This window comes from Oncorhynchus clarkii, chromosome 18 (genome assembly GCF_045791955.1).
Source record: "Oncorhynchus clarkii lewisi isolate Uvic-CL-2024 chromosome 18, UVic_Ocla_1.0, whole genome shotgun sequence".
NCBI lineage: Eukaryota > Metazoa > Chordata > Actinopteri > Salmoniformes > Salmonidae > Oncorhynchus > Oncorhynchus clarkii.
The window spans coordinates 67,733,881-67,751,780 of NC_092164.1; the positions used below are offsets into that span (position 1 = coordinate 67,733,881).

The 17,900-nt window shown below is 43.2% G+C and overlaps 1 long non-coding RNA gene across 1 annotated transcript; it reads left to right on the forward strand.

Annotated features, from left to right (window-relative positions):
• The first annotated feature begins 390 nt into the window (after positions 1 to 390).
• LOC139372785 (uncharacterized) lies at positions 391 to 15,564 on the forward strand. Its single transcript, XR_011627478.1, has 3 exons — positions 391 to 528; positions 14,831 to 14,933; positions 15,065 to 15,564. It is a non-coding gene; the product is annotated as an uncharacterized lncRNA (long non-coding RNA).
• The last annotated feature ends 2,336 nt before the right edge of the window (positions 15,565 to 17,900 follow it).

A 17,900-nucleotide genomic window follows, 5' to 3' on the forward strand; every position in this document is an offset into this window, starting at 1 on the left:
ATTTGACTCAAAGTTCTATGAGGTACAAGAAGGTATTTTTGGCAGAATAGATAGATTTAATTCACCAATACATTTATTAGTTGTCCAAAACATATTGCTATCAGGTTGTAAATCACAGCTGGCCTGGTACATAGTTTGCTGCCTCCATTCGGGATGCACTGGTTCAGTTTCAATGACTCAATATTCTGGACAAAAACACATACATGTAACTAAGGCTGAAAATTTAACTAGCAACTATCAAGTAGTCAGTTTCATGGAGATGCCAGGGATTGAACCCAGGGCCTCATACATGTAAAGCACTAGGACGAACTCGAACAACTGTTATCCAGTTAGTATATATCTCTTCTTTAGTTCGCAAATTCACTCTGGCTATCTACTCTTGATTCCAGAGCACTATTGTCTGACTGATGAATTTACTAACGTGCACCTGCTGAATATGACCGGTATCAGTAAACGTAGACAGAATAAGTAATAGTTAGTCACGAATGCTGTAGATAACATATAAACAGCCAGACCAGCGTTGCTACGGTGAGTGAAATGGTCAGAGTGAGGTGTTCTCTCATTTGTGTCTGGAAGTAGCTAGCTAGTTTGGGTTCTTGGTTGGGACAAGAATTAATGCATTGGCAGGCAAGCTGCAGAACGACGAGTAGGCTGCAATCCCCCATCATTTACCAGTGCAATTTTGACAGGCAACTAGCTGAAACAGTTTGAGAGGGTTTATCTCTAATGTTCCTTTTGTTAGATTTTTAGCTCATCTTGTTCTGGCTAACATTATAGCTGTTGATCTTGTTGTTGTTGATGTGTATAACTGAGGGAGAGAGAGAGCCGACATTTTCATGGTTGTTTGTTGATCAGTAGGACTGTAAAGTTCGTAAATGTAAGACGAATCCTGTAGTATTTACATAATACACAAATATTATTTGTGGTTTTGGCGAATGCGTTCTAATGTTCTAATGTTCTAATGATTAATGATCTAATGATCTAACGTTCTAATGATCTAATGATCAAATTATCTAATGTTCTAATGTTCTAATGATCTAATGATCTAATGTTCGAATGATCTAATGATCTAATGATAATGATCTAATGTTCTAATGATCTAATGATCTAATGATCTAATGATCTAATGTTCTAATGATTAATGATCTAATGATAATGATCTAATGATAATGATCTAATGATAATGATCTAATGTTCTAATGATCTAATGATCTAATGTTCTAATGATTAATGGTCTAATGATCTAATGATCCAATGATCTAATGTTCTAATGATTAATGATCTAATGATAATGATCTAATGATAATGATCTAATGATAATGATCTAATGATCTAATGATCTAATGATCTAATGATAATGATCTAATGTTCTAATGATCTAATGATCCAATGATCTAATGTTCTAATGATTAATGATCTAATGATAATGATCTAATGATAATGATCTAATGACAATGATCTAATGTTCTAATGATCTAATGTTCTAATGATTAATGATCTAATGATTAATGATCAAATATCTAATGTTCTAATGATCTAATGATCTAATGTTCTAATGATCTAATGATAATGATCTAAGGATCTAATGTTCTAATGATCTAATGATCTAATGTTCTAATGATTAATGATCTAATGATCTAATGATAATGATCAAATTTTCTAATGATCTAATGTTCTAATGATCTAATGATTAATGATCTAATGATCTAATGTTCTAATGTTCTAATGATCTAATGATCTAATGATAATGATCGAATGATAATGATCTAATGATAATGATATAATGTTCTAATGATCTAATGATCTAATGATCTAATGATCTAATTATCTAATGTTCTAATGATCTAATGATCTAATGATTAATGATCTAATGATATAGTGTTCTAATGATCTAATGATCTAATGATCTAATGTTCTAATGTTCTAATGATCTAATGATAATGTTCTAATGATCTAATGATCTAATGTTCTAATGATCTAATGATCTAATGTTCTAATGATATAATGATCTAATGATCTAATGATCTAATGTTCTAATGATCTAATGTTATAATGTTCTAATGATCTAATGATCTAATGTTCTAATGATCTAATGTTCTAATGATCTAATGTTCTAATGATCTAATGATCTAATGATCTAATGTTCAAATGTTCTAATGATCTAATGTTCTAATGATTCATGATCTAATGATCTAATGATAATGATCTAATGATCTAATTTTCTAATGATCTAATGTTCTAATGATCTAATGATTAATGATCTAATGATCTAATGTTCTAATGTTCTAATGATCTAATGTTCTAATGATCTAATGATCTAATGTTCTAATGATCTAATGTTCTAATGTTCTAATGATCTAATGTTCTAATGTACTAATGATCTAATGTTCTAATGATTAATGATCTAATGATCTAATGATAATGATCTAATGATCTAATTTTCTAATGATCTAATATTCTAATGATCTAATGATTAATGTTCTAATGATCTAATGTTCTAATGTTCTAATGTTCTAATGATCTAATGATAATGATCTAATGATAATGATCTAATGATCTAATGATCTAATGTTCTAATGATCTAATGTTCTAATGATCTAATCATCTCATGTTCTAATGATCTAATGATTAATGATTAATGATCTAATGTTCTAATGATCTAATGATCTAATGTTCTAATGTTCTAAAGATCTAATGATAATGTTCTAATGATCTAATGATCTAATGTTCTAATGATCTAATGATCTAATGTTCTAATGATCTAATGATCTAATGATCTAATGTTCTAATGATCTAATGTTATAATGTTCTAATGATCTAATGATCTAATGTTCTAATGATCTAATGTTCTAATGTTCTAATGATCTAATGTTCTAATGTTCTAATGATCTAATGTTCTAATGATCTAATGATCTAATGATCTAATGTTCTAATGTTCTAATGATCTAATGTTCTAATGATCTAATGATCTAATGATCTAATGTTCTAATGATCTAATGATCTAATGTCTCCCTGTTGCAACGGCCTGTAAACACACAGTCTGGTTCAAAGTTAAGGATGGCATATCTTTATGGCAATTGGATTGTTTGCTGTAGCTCTGATTGGCTATGGTCTGCGTAGACTCCGGGTTCTTGAACCCAGGTCTTGAAGGAGAGATGTTTTTATTAGGTTTTATTGACTGCAATGTCTAGTAATTGTCTAAATGCACGGTCTTTTTCCCCAACTCTACAACATTTTCACAAATGCCTTACTGTCTACGTCATTCCCAAGCATCCTTAAAACCTATGAAAATGTGAAAAGGACTTTTGTCTAAGTGCTAATTTCTCAGATTTTTTATTTCTTTCTAAAGTGTCATATTCTTTCTTGGGGGTTGAATATGAACAGATTTTAAATTTTAAATTTCATGTTGCTAAAATGCTGTCAGTTCCACTTTAAATAGACCTGGCTTTTTTCTCTGTGGAGATGGAAATTCAGACAACATACTCACTTGTCTGTATGATCTAATTTACGCCACCTTGTGGTCAATCATGAGAAGTGACTTACTATTACTGCAGCCAACTTGTACTAAAGTGACAACGTGCCTCTGGGCGTTACGTGGCCGTTCTTCTACTAACAGTAGGGGTGCGTGGGTAAGATCCCTGTGGAAGCCAAGCCATATTACAACCTATTTATTGTGATAATTGTGTAGTTTGCTCTATAACCTGTTAGTTCATATGCCTTGTGATCGTGATATCTACAGTAGGCCTAAAAGGCTGAGACAATAAGAAGACACAGTGGCAGAATAAATTCAACCACTCCTTTTGTTTCATTGGAAAACCGGAGAGGAACATCTGTCTGGTGGAGTGTAACTAACAGCATGGTCAAGAACGTTTTTCACACCAGAAAGGAGTTACTGAAAGACGCAAAGAAAACCGGAGCTGCCTCCGCTATTTCAGCACCATTTCAACTTCAACATTTCAACATCATCAAAATCAACTCTGCTTAGTCTAACACATTCCCAACAAAAAAGATACCAAACACTATTTAGTCCAATCAACGGAAGCTAAATATGGTGTGGCCCTTCTCTTGTCTTAGTTGAGTTGGAGTAAAATATGTTAGCCACTCCCTCTGGTTCATCAGCTGCTGAGACTGTATGTGTGTGTGTGTGTGTGTGTGTGTGTGTGTGTGTGTGTGTGTGTGTGTGTGTGTGTGTGTGTGTGTGTGTGTGTGTGCGTAAGTAGAAAAACATGTTGAGTCACCCTACTTGTAGAGTAACGCCAATACCATCCTCCTCTCTTTCATGTTGACGAAAGGGTGTATGACTGTCATAGGCTGTCATATGACTGTCATTGTCCGAGGCTACCTGGCTAAAACCGCTTAACTTCCTTTCATGGCCAACGTTAACTAGTTAGCATTAGCAATTAGCATTAGCCTTCTACATTTAGCTACATGTTGAACATCCATCCTCTCTTAGTCCAGGGGCACAATGTAGTTTATGGTTGGATCAGAATCGTCGTTATAATCATTGGCTAGTAAGGAGGATATAAGTAAAACCACAAGTCCAAATCGTTATCTCTGTCCATAGCTAATTTAAGAAAGAGGATAATTTTATTTAGCTAGCTAGCCACCGGAGAACAACAACACAACGAGATACAACACTCCAAGTTGTTTCTGTCAATCAAATCAAATCAAATGTTATTTATCACATGCGCTGAATACAACAGGTTGAAATGCTTACTTTACATTACTTTACAAACAACGATGTTCGAGAAAGAAGAAAATATTTACTAAATAAACTAAAGCAAACATGTAAAAAATTAAAACAAGCAACACAATAAATGTACAGAGTCAATGTGGAGACTATATACAGGGTGTTACGGTACAGAGTCAATGTGGAGGCTATATACAGGGTATTACGGTACAGAGTCAATGTGGAGGCTATATACAGGGTGTTACGGTACAGAGTCAATGTGGAGGCTATATACAGGGTATTACGGTACAGAGTCAATGTGGAGGCTATATACAGGGTGTTACGGTACAGAGTCAATGTGGAGGCTATATACAGGGGGTACCGGTACAGAGTCAATGTGGAGGCTATATACAGGGTGTTACGGTACAGAGTCAATGTGGAGGCTATATACAGGGGGTACCGGTACAGAGTCAATGTGGAGGCTATATACAGGGGGCACCGGTACAGAGTCAATGTGGAGGCTATATACAGGGGGTACCGGTACAGAGTCAATGTGGAGGCTATATACAGGGGGCACCAGTACAGAGTCAATGTGGAGGCTAAATACAGGGGGTATCGGTACAGAGTCAATGTGGAGGCTATATACAGGGGGTACCGGTACAGAGTCAATGTGGAGGCTATATACAGGGGGTACCGGTACAGAGTCAATGTGGAGGCTATATACAGGGGGCACCGGTACAGAGTCAATGTGGCGACTATATACAGGGGGTACCGATACAGAGTCAATGTGGAGGCTATATAGAGGGGGGTACCGATACAGAGTCAACGTGGAGGCTATATACAGGGTATTACAGTACAGAGTCAAATTGGAGGCTATATACAGGGGGTACCGGTACAGACTCAATGTGGAGGCTATATACAGGGGGTACCGGTACAGAGTCAATGTGGAGGCTATATACAGGGTGTTACGGTACAGAGTCAATGTGGAGACTATATACAGGGTGTTACGGTACAGAGTCAATGTGGAGGGGTACAGGCTAGTTTGTAAAGTAATTTGTGACTATGCATAGATAACAAACAATGAGTAGCAGCATTGTAAAAACAACTCTCTGCAACCGCTTGATGCGCGGTAGCAGAGAGAACAGTCTATGACTAGGGTGACAAGAATCTTTGACAATTTTTGGGGCCTTCCTCTGACACTGCCTAGTATATAGGTCCTGGATGGCAGGAAGCTTGGCCCCAGTGATGTACTGGGCCGTACGCACTACTGTCTGTAGTGCCTTACGGTCAGATGCCGAGCAGTTGCCATACCAGGCAGTGATGCAACCGTTCAGGATGCTCTCGATGGTGCAGCTATAGAACTTTGAGGATCTGGGGAACCATGCCAAATCTCTTCAGTCTCCTGAGGGGGAAAAGGTGTTGTCGTGCCCTCTTCACGACTGTCTTGGTGTGTTTGGAACATGATAGTTTGTTGTTGATGTGGACACCAAGGAACTTGAAGCTCTCAACTTGCTCCACTTCTGTCCCGGCGATGTGAATAGGGGGCGTGTTCGGACCTTATTTTCCTGTAGTCCACGATCAGCTCCTTTGTCTTGTTCACATTGAGGGAGAGGTTGTTGTCCTGGAACCACATTGCCAGGTCACTGACTTCCTCCCTATACTGAAATGTCGTGCTTGGCCACGCAGTCGTGGGTGAACAGGGAGTAAAAAAGGGGACAAAGCACACACCCCTGAGGGGCCCCAGTGTTAAGGATCAGCGTGGCAGATGTGTTGTTGCCTACCCTTACCACCCGGGGTGTGATGTGGTGTCATGTGATGTGATGTGGTGTCATGTGATGTGATGTGATTGATGTGATTGATGTGATGTGGTGTCATGTGATGTCATGTGATTGATGTGATTGATGTGATGTGATGTCATGTCATGTGATGTGATGTGATTGGTGTGATGTGGTGTCATGTGATGTGATGTGGTGTCATGTGATGTCATGTGATTGATGTGATGTGGTGTCATGTGATGTCATGTGATTGATGTGATGTGGTGTCATGTGATGTCATGTGATTGATGTGATTGGTGTGAAACCAAATCCAAACTGACTTCCCTTGACACTTGTTTTTGGTGCACCAGGACCAATCACAGTTGTACTCACTCAGTTTATCTCAACGCTGATTGGCTATTTTTATTTATTTATTTTTTATCAAGGGAGGCCAGATGATCATTTGCTTCCCTTGCATGCAATGCTAAGGGCGTCAACAATGTCATACTCTTTATGACCAGACAGCATCAGATATATGGTCTACACATACGGAGACAGAGGGGCGCTGTTTCACACGATGAGATATATTCAGGCTATTGCGAATTGAAGGGAAATTATGAAAACACAGAGAGACGAAAGATACATTCGTTAATGTTTTTTTTATTTTTTATTTGGTAAATTTTTTTGGGGGGTAAGCCTGGCTTCTCTTTGCATCCATGAATACAGGGCACTGGTTAGGAGAGAAACACAACTAACACCCTGGACCAGAGCTAGCCCCTACTGTTAGCTTCACCTGATACGGTCCTGTGCCATGGACCAGAGATACCCACTACTGTTAGCTTCACCTGATACGGTCTTGTGCTCTGGACCAGAGATGCCCACTACTGTTAGCTTCACCTGATACGGTCCTGTGCCATGGACCAGAGATGCCCACTACTGTTAGCTTCACCTGATACGGTCTTGTGCCATGGACCAGAGATACCCACTACTGTTAGCTTCTCCTGATACGGTCTTGTGCCCTGGACCAGAGATACCCACTACTGTTAGCTTCACCTGATACGGTCTTGTGCCCTGGACCAGAGCTAGTTTCTACTGTTAGTTTCACCTGATACGGTCTTGTGCCCTGGACCAAGATACCCACTACTGTTAGCTTCACCTGATACGGTCTTGTGCCCTGGACCAGAGCTAGTTTCTACTGTTAGTTTCACCTGATACGGTCTTGTGCCCTGGACCAAGATACCCACTACTGTTAGCTTCACCTGATACAGTCTTGTGCCATGGACCAGAGATACCCACTACTGTTAGCTTCTCCTGATACGGTCTTGTGCCCTGGACCAGAGATACCCACTACTGTTAGCTTCACCTGATACGGTCTTGTGCCATGGACCAGAGATACCCCCTACTGTTAGCTTCACCTGATACGGTCTTGTGCCCTGGACCAGAGCTAGTTTCTACTGTTAGTTTCACCTGATACGGTCTTGTGCCCTGGACCAAGATACCCACTACTGTTAACTTCACCTGATATGGTCTTGTGCCATGGACCAGAGATACCCCCTACTGTTAGCTTCACCTGATACGGTCTTGTGCCCTGGACCAGAGCTAGTTCCTACTGTTAGTTTCACCTGATACGGTCTTGTGCCCTGGACCAGAGATACCCCCTACTGTTAGCTTCACCTGATACGGTCTTGTGCCCTGGACCAGAGCTAGTTCCTACTGTTAGCTTCACCTGATACGGCCACTGTCTTGCACTTCTGAGCGTCAGATGGATTGTCCCATTCTGCCACTGCTGTCCGCTGTGCTTAATCTGCATCTCAGGTCAGGCCATAGGATAGGCCAGACCATAGGATAGGCCAGACCATAGGATGGGCCAGACCATAGAATAGGCCAGACCATAGGATAGGCCAGACCATAGGATAGGCCAGACCATAGGATAGGGCAGGCCATAGGATAGGTCAGACCATAGGATACGCCAGACCATAGGATAGGCCAGACCATAGGATAGGCCATAGGATAGGCCAGACCATAGGATAGGGCAGACCAGAGGATAGGCCAGACCATAGGATAGGACAGACCATAGGATAGGCCAGACCATAGGATAGGCCAGACCATAGGATAGGTCAGACCATAGGATAGGCCAGACCATAGGATAGGACAGACCATAGGATAGGCCATAGGATAGGCCAGACCATAGGATAGGCCATAGGATAGGCCAGACCATAGGATAGGCCAGACTATAGGATAGGCCATAGGATAGGCCAGACCATAGGATAGGCCATACCATAGGATAGGCCATAGGATAGGCCATACCATAGGATAGGCCAGACTATAGGATAGGCCATAGGATAGGCCAGACTATAGGATAGGCCATAGGATAGGCCATACCATAGGATAGGCCATAGGATAGGCCATACCATAGGATAGGCCAGACTATAGGATAGGCCAGTGGAGTTTCAAAACTTCTCCTCTGGGACCCCCAGACATTTCAGTATTTGGTTGTATCCCTGAACTAGTTCACCTGATTCAGCTATTGAAGGGCTTGATGATGAGTCGACTCGTTCAGGTGTACCAATGAAGCTCATGAGGATGTATAGGACTTACTTCTCAGCATGACGTGTCCCAACTTGTGCCAATAAATAGCAAGCTTTTTTTTCACGTGTGCTAGCAAGGCAGAGGTCCCGGGTTCGCTGCCGGGTATGGGCTCGAATCGGGAGGAAGTGGTAATCGCTAAGCACGCAGCGTGATGTCCTTTACACTAGCTGTGGAATAGTTAAAAAACAGAGAACGGATGGGAGTCTCTGAAGAGAGGTTGGAAAACCCACTGGGCTGGGCTACTCCATGAGCGATAAACTAAACCTCTGTGCAGAGTAGCCTTCTATTTGAAGTAAATCCTTCCCATCATATGCAACCCTTTTTACACAATATGAGTGTCTTGAGGAGAAACCAACAGGCCGAAGACTATAGACCAACTCTGTCCTTACCAACGACACATAGTGTCTGTCCTTCATGTTGATATCATGGGTCTGTCCTTCATGTTGATATCATGGATCTGTCCTTCATGTTGATATCATGGGTCTGTCCTTCACGTTGATATCATGGGTCTGTCCTTCATGTTGATATCATGGGTCTGTCCTTCATGTTGATATCATGGGTCTGTCCTTCATGTTGATATAATGGGTCTGTCCTTCATGTTGATATCATGGGTCTGTCCTTCACGTTGATATCATGGGTCTGTCCTTCATGTTGATACCATAGGTCTGTCCTTCATGTTGATATCATGGGTCTGTCCTTCACGTTGATATCATGGGTCTGTCCTTCATGTTGATATCATGGGTCTGTCCTTCATGTTGATATAATGGGTCTGTCCTTCATGTTGATATCATGGGTCTGTCCTTCACGTTGATATCATGGGTCTGTCCTTCATGTTGATACCATAGGTCTGTCCTTCATGTTGATATCATGGGTCTGTCCTTCATGTTGATATCATGGGTCTGTCCTTCATGTTGATACCATAGGTCTGTCCTTCATGTTGATATCATGGGTCTGTCCTTCATGTTGATATCATGGGTCTGTCCTTCATGTTGATACCATAGGTCTGTCCTTCATGTTGATATCATGGGTCTGTCCTTCACGTTGATACCATAGGTCTGTCCTTCATGTTGATATCATGGGTCTGTCCTTCATGTTGATATCATGGGTCTGTCCTTCATGTTGATATCATTGGTCTGTCCTTCACGTTGATATCATGGGTCTGTCCTTCACGTTGATATCATGGGTCTGTCCTTCACGTTGATATCATGGGTCTGTCCTTCACGTTGATATCATGGGTCTGTCCTTCACGTTGATATCATGGGTCTATCCTTCACGTTGATATCATGGGTCTGTCCTTCACGTTGATACCATAGGTCTGTCCTTCATGTTGATATCATGGGTCTGTCCTTCATGTTGATACCATAGGTCTGTCCTTCATGTTGATATCATGGGTCTGTCCTTCACGTTGATACCATAGGTCTGTCCTTCATGTTGATATCATGGGTCTGTCCTTCATGTTGATAGCATGTGTCTGTCCTTCATGTTGATAGCATGGATCTGTCCATCATGTTGATATAATGGGTCTGTCCATCATGTTGACATAATGGGTCTATCCTTCATGTTGATATCATGGGTCTGTCCTTCATGTTGATATCATGGGTCTGTCCTTCATGTTGATATCATGGGTCTGTCCTTCATGTTGATATCATGGGTCTGTCCTTCATGTTGATATCATGGGTCTGTCCTATATGTTGATATCATGGGTCTGTCCTTCATGTTGATATCATGGGTCTGTCCTTCATGTTGATATCATGGGTCTGTCCTTCATGTTGATATCATTGGTCTGTTCTTCATGTTGATATCATGGGTCTGTTCTTCATGTTGATATCATGGGTCTGTCCTATATGTTGATATCATGGGTCTGTCCATCATGTTGATATAATGGGTCTGTCCTTCATGTTGATATCATGGGTCTATCCTTCATGTTGATATCATGGGTCTATCCTTCATGTTGATATCATGGGAAAGTCAGGAAACTATGGTGGTAACAGGGGTAGGTAAAACAAGCTGTTGTAGTGGCAATGGGAGATTCAACACCACTGAAGTGGACAGCGTCAGAATCTGGATTCCAACTTCAGCAGCACAGGAGCAGTCTGGGCCCAATGACAGCAACAGTCTGGGCCCAGTGGACAGCAACAATCTAGGCCCAGTGGAGAGCAACAGTCTGGGCCCAGTGGACAGCAACAGTCTGGGCACAATGGACAGCAACAATCTAGGCCTAGTGGACATCAACAATCTGGGCTCAGTGGACAGCAACAGTCTGGGCCCAGTGGACAGCATCAGTCTAGGCCCAGTGGGCAGCAACAGTCTGGGCCCAGTGGACAGCAACAGTCTGGGCCCAGTGGACAGCAACAGCCTGGGCCCAGTGGACAGCAACAGTCTGGGCCCAGTGGACAGCAACAATCTAGGCCCAGTCGACAGCAACAGTCTAGGCCCAGTGGATAGCAACAGTCTAGGCCCAGTGGATAGCAACAGTCTAGGCCCAGTGGATAGCAACAGTCTAGGCCCAGTGGACAGCAACAGTCTAGGCCCAGTGGACAGCAACAGTCTAGGCCCAGTGGACAGCAACAATCTCGGCCCAGTGGACAGCAACAGTCTAGGCCCAGTGGACAGCAACAATCTCGGCCCAGTGGACAGCAACAGTCTAGGCCCAGTGGACAGCAACAATCTAGTCCCAGTCACAGCAACAGTCTAGGCCCAGTGGACAGCAACAGTCTGGGCTGGGCCCAGTGGACAGCAACAATCTAGGCCCAGTCGACAGCAACAGTCTAGGCCCAGTGGATGGCAACAGTCTAGGCCCAGTGGCTAGCAACAGTCTAGGCCCAGTGGACAGCAACAATCTTGGCCCAGTGGACAGCAACAGTCTAGGCCCAGTGGACAGCAACAATCTGGGCCCAGTGGACAGCAACAGTCTGGGCCCAGTGGACAGCAACAGCCTGGGCCCAGTGGACAGCAACAGTCTGGGCCCAGTGGACAGCAACAATCTAGGCCCAGTCGACAGCAACAGTCTAGGCCCAGTGGATAGCAACAGTCTAGGCCCAGTGGACAGCAACAGTCTAGGCCCAGTGGACAGCAACAATCTTGGCCCAGTGAACAGCAACAGTCTAGGCCCAGTGGACAGCAACAATCTAGTCCCAGTGACAGCAACAGTCTGGGCCCAGTGGACAGCAACAGTCTGGGCCAAGTGGACTGCAACAATCTGGGGCCAGTGGACAGCAACAGTCTAGGCCCAGTGGACAGCAACAGTCTAGGCCCAGTGGACAGCAACAATCTAGCCCCAGTGGACAGCAACAGTCTGGGCCCAATGGACTGCAACAGTCTGGGCCCAGTGGACAGCAACAATCTAGGCCCAGTGGACAGCGACAGTCTGGGCCCAATGGACTTTAACAGTCTGGGCCCAGTGGACAGCAACAATCTGCCCAGTGGACAGCAACAGTCTAGGCCCAGTGGATAGCAACAGTCTCGGCCCAGTGGATAGCAAGAGTCTAGGCCCAGTGGACAGCAACAGTCTAGGCCCAGTGGATAGCAACAGTCTAGGCCCAGTGGACAGCAACAATCTAGGCCCAGTGGACAGCAACAATCTAGGCCCAGTGGACAGCAACAGTCTGGGCCCAGTGGACAGCAACAATTTAGGCCCAGTGGACATCAACAATCTAGGCCCAGTCGACGGCAACAGTCTAGGCCCAGTGGATAGCAACAGTCTAGGCCCAGTGGACAGCAACAATCTAGTCCCAGTGACAGCAACAGTCTGGGCCCAGTGGACAGCAACAGTCTGGGCCCAGTGGACTGCAACAGTCTAGGGCCAGTAGACAGCAACAGTCTAGGCCCAGTGGATAGCAACAGTCTAGGCCCAGTGGACAGCAACAGTCTAGGTTCAGTGGACAGCAACAATCTAGGCCCAGTGGACAGCAACAGTCTAGGACCAGTGGACAGCAACAATCTAGCCCCAGTGGACAGCAACAGTCTGGGCCCAATGGACAGCAACAGTCTGGGCCCAGTGGACAGCAACAATCTAGGCCCAGTGGACAGCAACAGTCTAGGCCCAGTGGACAGCAACAATCTAGTCCCAGTGACAGCAACAGTCTGGGCCCAGTGGACAGCAACAATCTAGGCCCAGTGGACATCAACAATCCAGGCCCAGTCGACAGCAACAGTCTAGGCCCAGTGGATAGCAACAGTCTAGGCCCAGTCGACAGCTACAGCCTGGGCCCAGTGGACAGCAACAATCTAGGCCCAGTGGACAGCAACAGTCTAGGCCTAGTGGACAGCAACAATCTAGCCCCAGTGGACAGCAACAGTCTGGGCCCAATGGACAGCAACAGTCTGGGCCCAGTGGACAGTAACAATCTAGGCCCAGTGGACAGCAACAGTCTGGGCCCAATGGACTTTAACAGTCTGGGCCCAGTGGACAGCAACAATCTAGGCCCAGTGGACAGCAACAGTCTGGGCCCAGTGGACAGCAACAATCTAGGCCGAGTGCACAGCAACATTCTGGGCCCAGTGGACAGCAACAATCTAGCCCCAGTAGACAGCAGCAGTCTGGGCCCAATGGACTGCAACAGTCTGGGCCCAGTGGACAGCAACAATCTAGGCCCAGTGGACAGCAACAGTCTAGGCCCAGTGGACAGCAACAGTCTGTGCCCAGTGGACAGCATCAGTCTAGGCCCAGTGGACAATAACAGTCTGGGCCCAGTGGACAGCAACAATCTAGGCCCAGTGGACAGCAACAATCTAGGCCCAGTGGACAGCAACAGTCTGGGCCCAATGAACTTTAACAGTCTTGGCCCAGTGGACAGCAACAATCTAGGCCCAGTGGACAGCAACTCTTATGGCTCCACCCACTGCTCCCAGACCTCTCTTATGGCTCCACCCACTGCTCCCAGACCTCTCTTATGGCTCCGCCCACTTCTCCCAGACCTCTGTTAGAAAACATATTGGTCTTTTTGGTAGATCTGCAGCGCCTTTACCGGTAGTGGGGTCGATTCCGGGGACCACTCATATGTATGCACTCATGACTGTGTCGCTTTGGATAAAAGCATCTGCTAAATTATAATAAGAAATTAGGGCTTCTCCTCAGCCGAACTCTCTCTGTCTCCATTTGTCAATTAAATTCAAAGGGCTCTAATGGCATGGGAAACATATGTTTACCCAAGACCATTCCTCTGTCTGTCTTTCTCTGCCTCCCATTCTCCATCTCTCTCTCTCAATCCCTTCATTCTCTCTCCTCCTCTCTCTCCATCCCTCCCTCTGTCCCTCTCATCATCCCTTTATTCTCTCTCTCCTCTCTCTCTCCATCCATCCCTTCCTTCTCTCTCCCTCCCTCTCTCTCCATCCCTTCCTTCTCTCTCCCTCCCTCTCTCCCTCTCATCATCCCTTCCTTCCCTCTCTCCTCCTCTCTCTCTCCATCCCTTCCTTCTCTCTCTCCCTCTCTCCTCCCTCCCTCTCTCTCCATCCCTTCCTTCTCTCTCTCTCCCTCCCTCCCTCTCTCCCTCTCATCATCCCTTCCTTCTCTCTCCTTCCCTCTCTCCTCCTCTCTCTCTCTACCCATCCCTTCCTTCTCTCTCCCTCTCTCCTCCCTCCCTCTCTCTCCATCCCTTCCTTCTATCTCTCTCCCTCCCTCTCTCCCTCTCATCATCCCTTCCTTCTCTCTCTCCTGCTCTCTCTATCCCTCTCTCCCTCTCGCTCTCTTCATCCCTTCCTTTTCTCTCTCTCTCTCTTCATCCCTTCCTTTTCTCCCTCTCTCTCTCTCTCTCTTCATCCCTTCCTTTTCTCTCTCCCTCTCTCTCCTCCTCTCTCTCTCTCCCTCTCTTCCCTGTAGATTGTAGGTGGGCGTACTGTGGAGATGGATATCGTCATGAGGGCCTGGAGGAGTGTGAGGGAAAAGACTTTGGTTACCAGACCTGCACATCATATCTCCCTGGGTATGTTCCCAGATGCCCTCCATCTACACACACACACACACACACACACACACACACACACACACACACACACACACACACACACACACACACACACACACTATGTTAAAGTGTGTCCTCTCTTGTTTCAGGTCTTTTGAGAATCTCAGGTGTACTGGGTCCTGTTCCATTGATTCTACTGGCTGCAAATACTTCACCTGAGCCAACGGGAAGATGTTATTGCAGTATTACCAATTGTGATTGGTCCACCTTCAGCGAGCCTCTCTTTCGATAGGTTGCTACTTCAGCTCTGTTCTGGAGTGTTCCATAAAGGAGGGTACCTACCTCTCATATGACCGACTTTGTGCAATTGTGAAAAACTAAAAGAAACAATGCATTTTCCTGTAAGCTACTATTGGGGGACAGCTATGGCCATGGGAGACCCCTGTATTCTGTCTGGATGGGGTTTGGCCCGCATGACTAGGGCTGTGTGAGTGTTCTAGTGGCTCTACGCTGGTATCTCTGGCCGTAGCACTGTTTAAATAATGTTAAAAAACACTGGTGCTAATTGTGCTATATGTGTAAGTTATACAGTAAGCTTTACAGTAAGTTAGACAGGAAGTTATACAGGAAGTTTAACAATAAGTTATACAGTTAGTTATACAGGAAGTTTAACAATAAGTTATACAGTAAGCTTTACAGTAAGTTAGACAGTAAGTTATACAGGAAGTTTAACAATAAGTTACACAGTAAGTTATACAGGAAGTTTAACAATAAGTTATACAGTTAGCTTTACAGTAAGTTATACAGGAAGTTATACAGGAAGTTTAACAATAAGTTATACAGTAAGCTTTACAGTAAGTTATACAGTAAGTTATACAGTAAGTTATACAGGAAGTTAAACCATAAGTTATACAGTAAGTTAAACAATAATTTATACAGTAAGTTAAACAATAAGTTGTACAGTAAGTTAAACAATAAGTTATACAGTAAGCTTTACAGTAAGTTATACAGTAAGATATACAGTAAGTTAAACAATAAGTTGTACAGTAAGTTAAACAATAAGTTATACAGTAAGCTTTACAGTAAGTTATACAGTAAGATATACAGTAAGTTATATAGTAAGTTATGTAGTAAGTTAAACAATAAGTTGTACAGTAAGTTAAACAATAAGTTATATGGTAAGTTATACAGTAAGTTATACAGTAAGTTATATAGTAAGTTATACAGTAAGTTATATAGTAAGTTATACAGTAAGTTCAACAGTAAGTTATACAGTAAGGTTGTAATGTGCATAAGCTAAAACAATGTCAGTACTAAGAAAGCAACCTGAGACCATGTGTATGTATTTAGAGCCACATGTGACTTCCTGTTTACTAATTTATGGGGTTTGTTCTCTTTATGTCAAAGACTTAAAGGTGTTACTTAAGTTGTAACTCACAGGACTATTTAGCCAAGAAGCGAAACAAAACAAAGTGTGTAAGTAGCTCTGCTTATTGTATTTAATCTTTATTTAATTAATTGAGAACAAATGACCTCTTACAATAAGGACCTATTATTTGTATTTATATATTGATGAAGTGGCGACAATGTGTGTATGTTGATGCTCCTGTGTAGAGTCTACCGCAAACTAGGACTGTTGATGCTCTGGTCTACTGTATACTAGGACTGTTGATGCTCTGGTCTACTGTATACTAGGACTGTTGATGTTCTGGTCTACTGTAGAGTAGGACTGTTGATGCTCTGGTCTACTGTAGAGTAGGACTGTTGATGTTCTGGTCTACTGTAGAGTAGGACTGTTGATGCTCTGGTCTACTGTAGACTAGGACGGTTGATGTTCTGGTCTACTGTAGAGTAGGACTGTTGATGCTCTGGTCTACTGTAGAGTAGGACTGTTGATGCTCTGGTCTACTGTAGAGTAGGACTGTTGATGCTCTGGTCTACTGTAGAGTAGGACTGTTGATGCTCTGGTCTACTGTAGAGTAGGACTGTTGATGCTCTGGTCTACTGTAGAGTAGGACTGTTGATGTTCTGGTCTACTGTAGAGTAGGACTGTTGATGCTCTGGTCTACTGTAGAGTAGGACTGTTGATGCTCTGGTCTACTGTAGAGTAGGACTGTGTGCAATAATCTCTGCCTTTTACCGATAATATGTACTGAATACGTTGTGTGAACTAGAGTGTGTATTATAGTGTATTACATATTGGCATTGTTGAATACTCCTTTCTGATTGGCTTGAAGGGCATTCTAGATCGTCGATTATTTCCTGTTTTACGCACGGCATATATGCACGATAGAATTCAATGGCTATAGTTCATTTACATGTTTAGTTTGAGCTGCTTAGAATTGCAAAAGTCCAATTGAAAACAGTATTGGTATTGTCGAATTAGATTTCATAATAGCGAGCTAGGACTGAGGGTTTGGTTAAGCTAAACTAGCAAGTCTGTTTGGTTACCACGGCAACTCCTGTAACTACAGTATCTAGTCAACTTGCTAGTTTATTCAGTGGTTGTTCAACGCATTTCTACCGGTAAAATAACACATTTTCAGTAGTAAATGTGTTAAATTACGCTATAAAAGGGAAAGGTCTGTTCACCGCGAGCGCGTCGTTCATTATTTTCTAAAGAACGTATAACGTTAGAGCTCTGGGTTGATTATCCCGTTTTTATAGCGTGTCTATAATTGAACACATTTACTACTGAAAATGTGTTATTTTACCGGTAGAAATGTGTTGAACAACCACTGAATAAACTAGCAAGTTGACTAGATACTATTGTAGTTACAGTAGTTGCCGTGTAGCCATGGATGAAGAATGCGAACGTTACACCAGCATGATATACAGGTGTAGGTCTATTGTTAATCTGATTATCTTCCCCATCCTTCTTGTACTTTCTCATTTGAAGGCTTTGACATTGATACTTCTTTGAGTCTTTCAGTTAAGCCTGGTCCCAGGTCTGTCTGTAGCCTGGTCCCAGATCTGTCTGTAGCC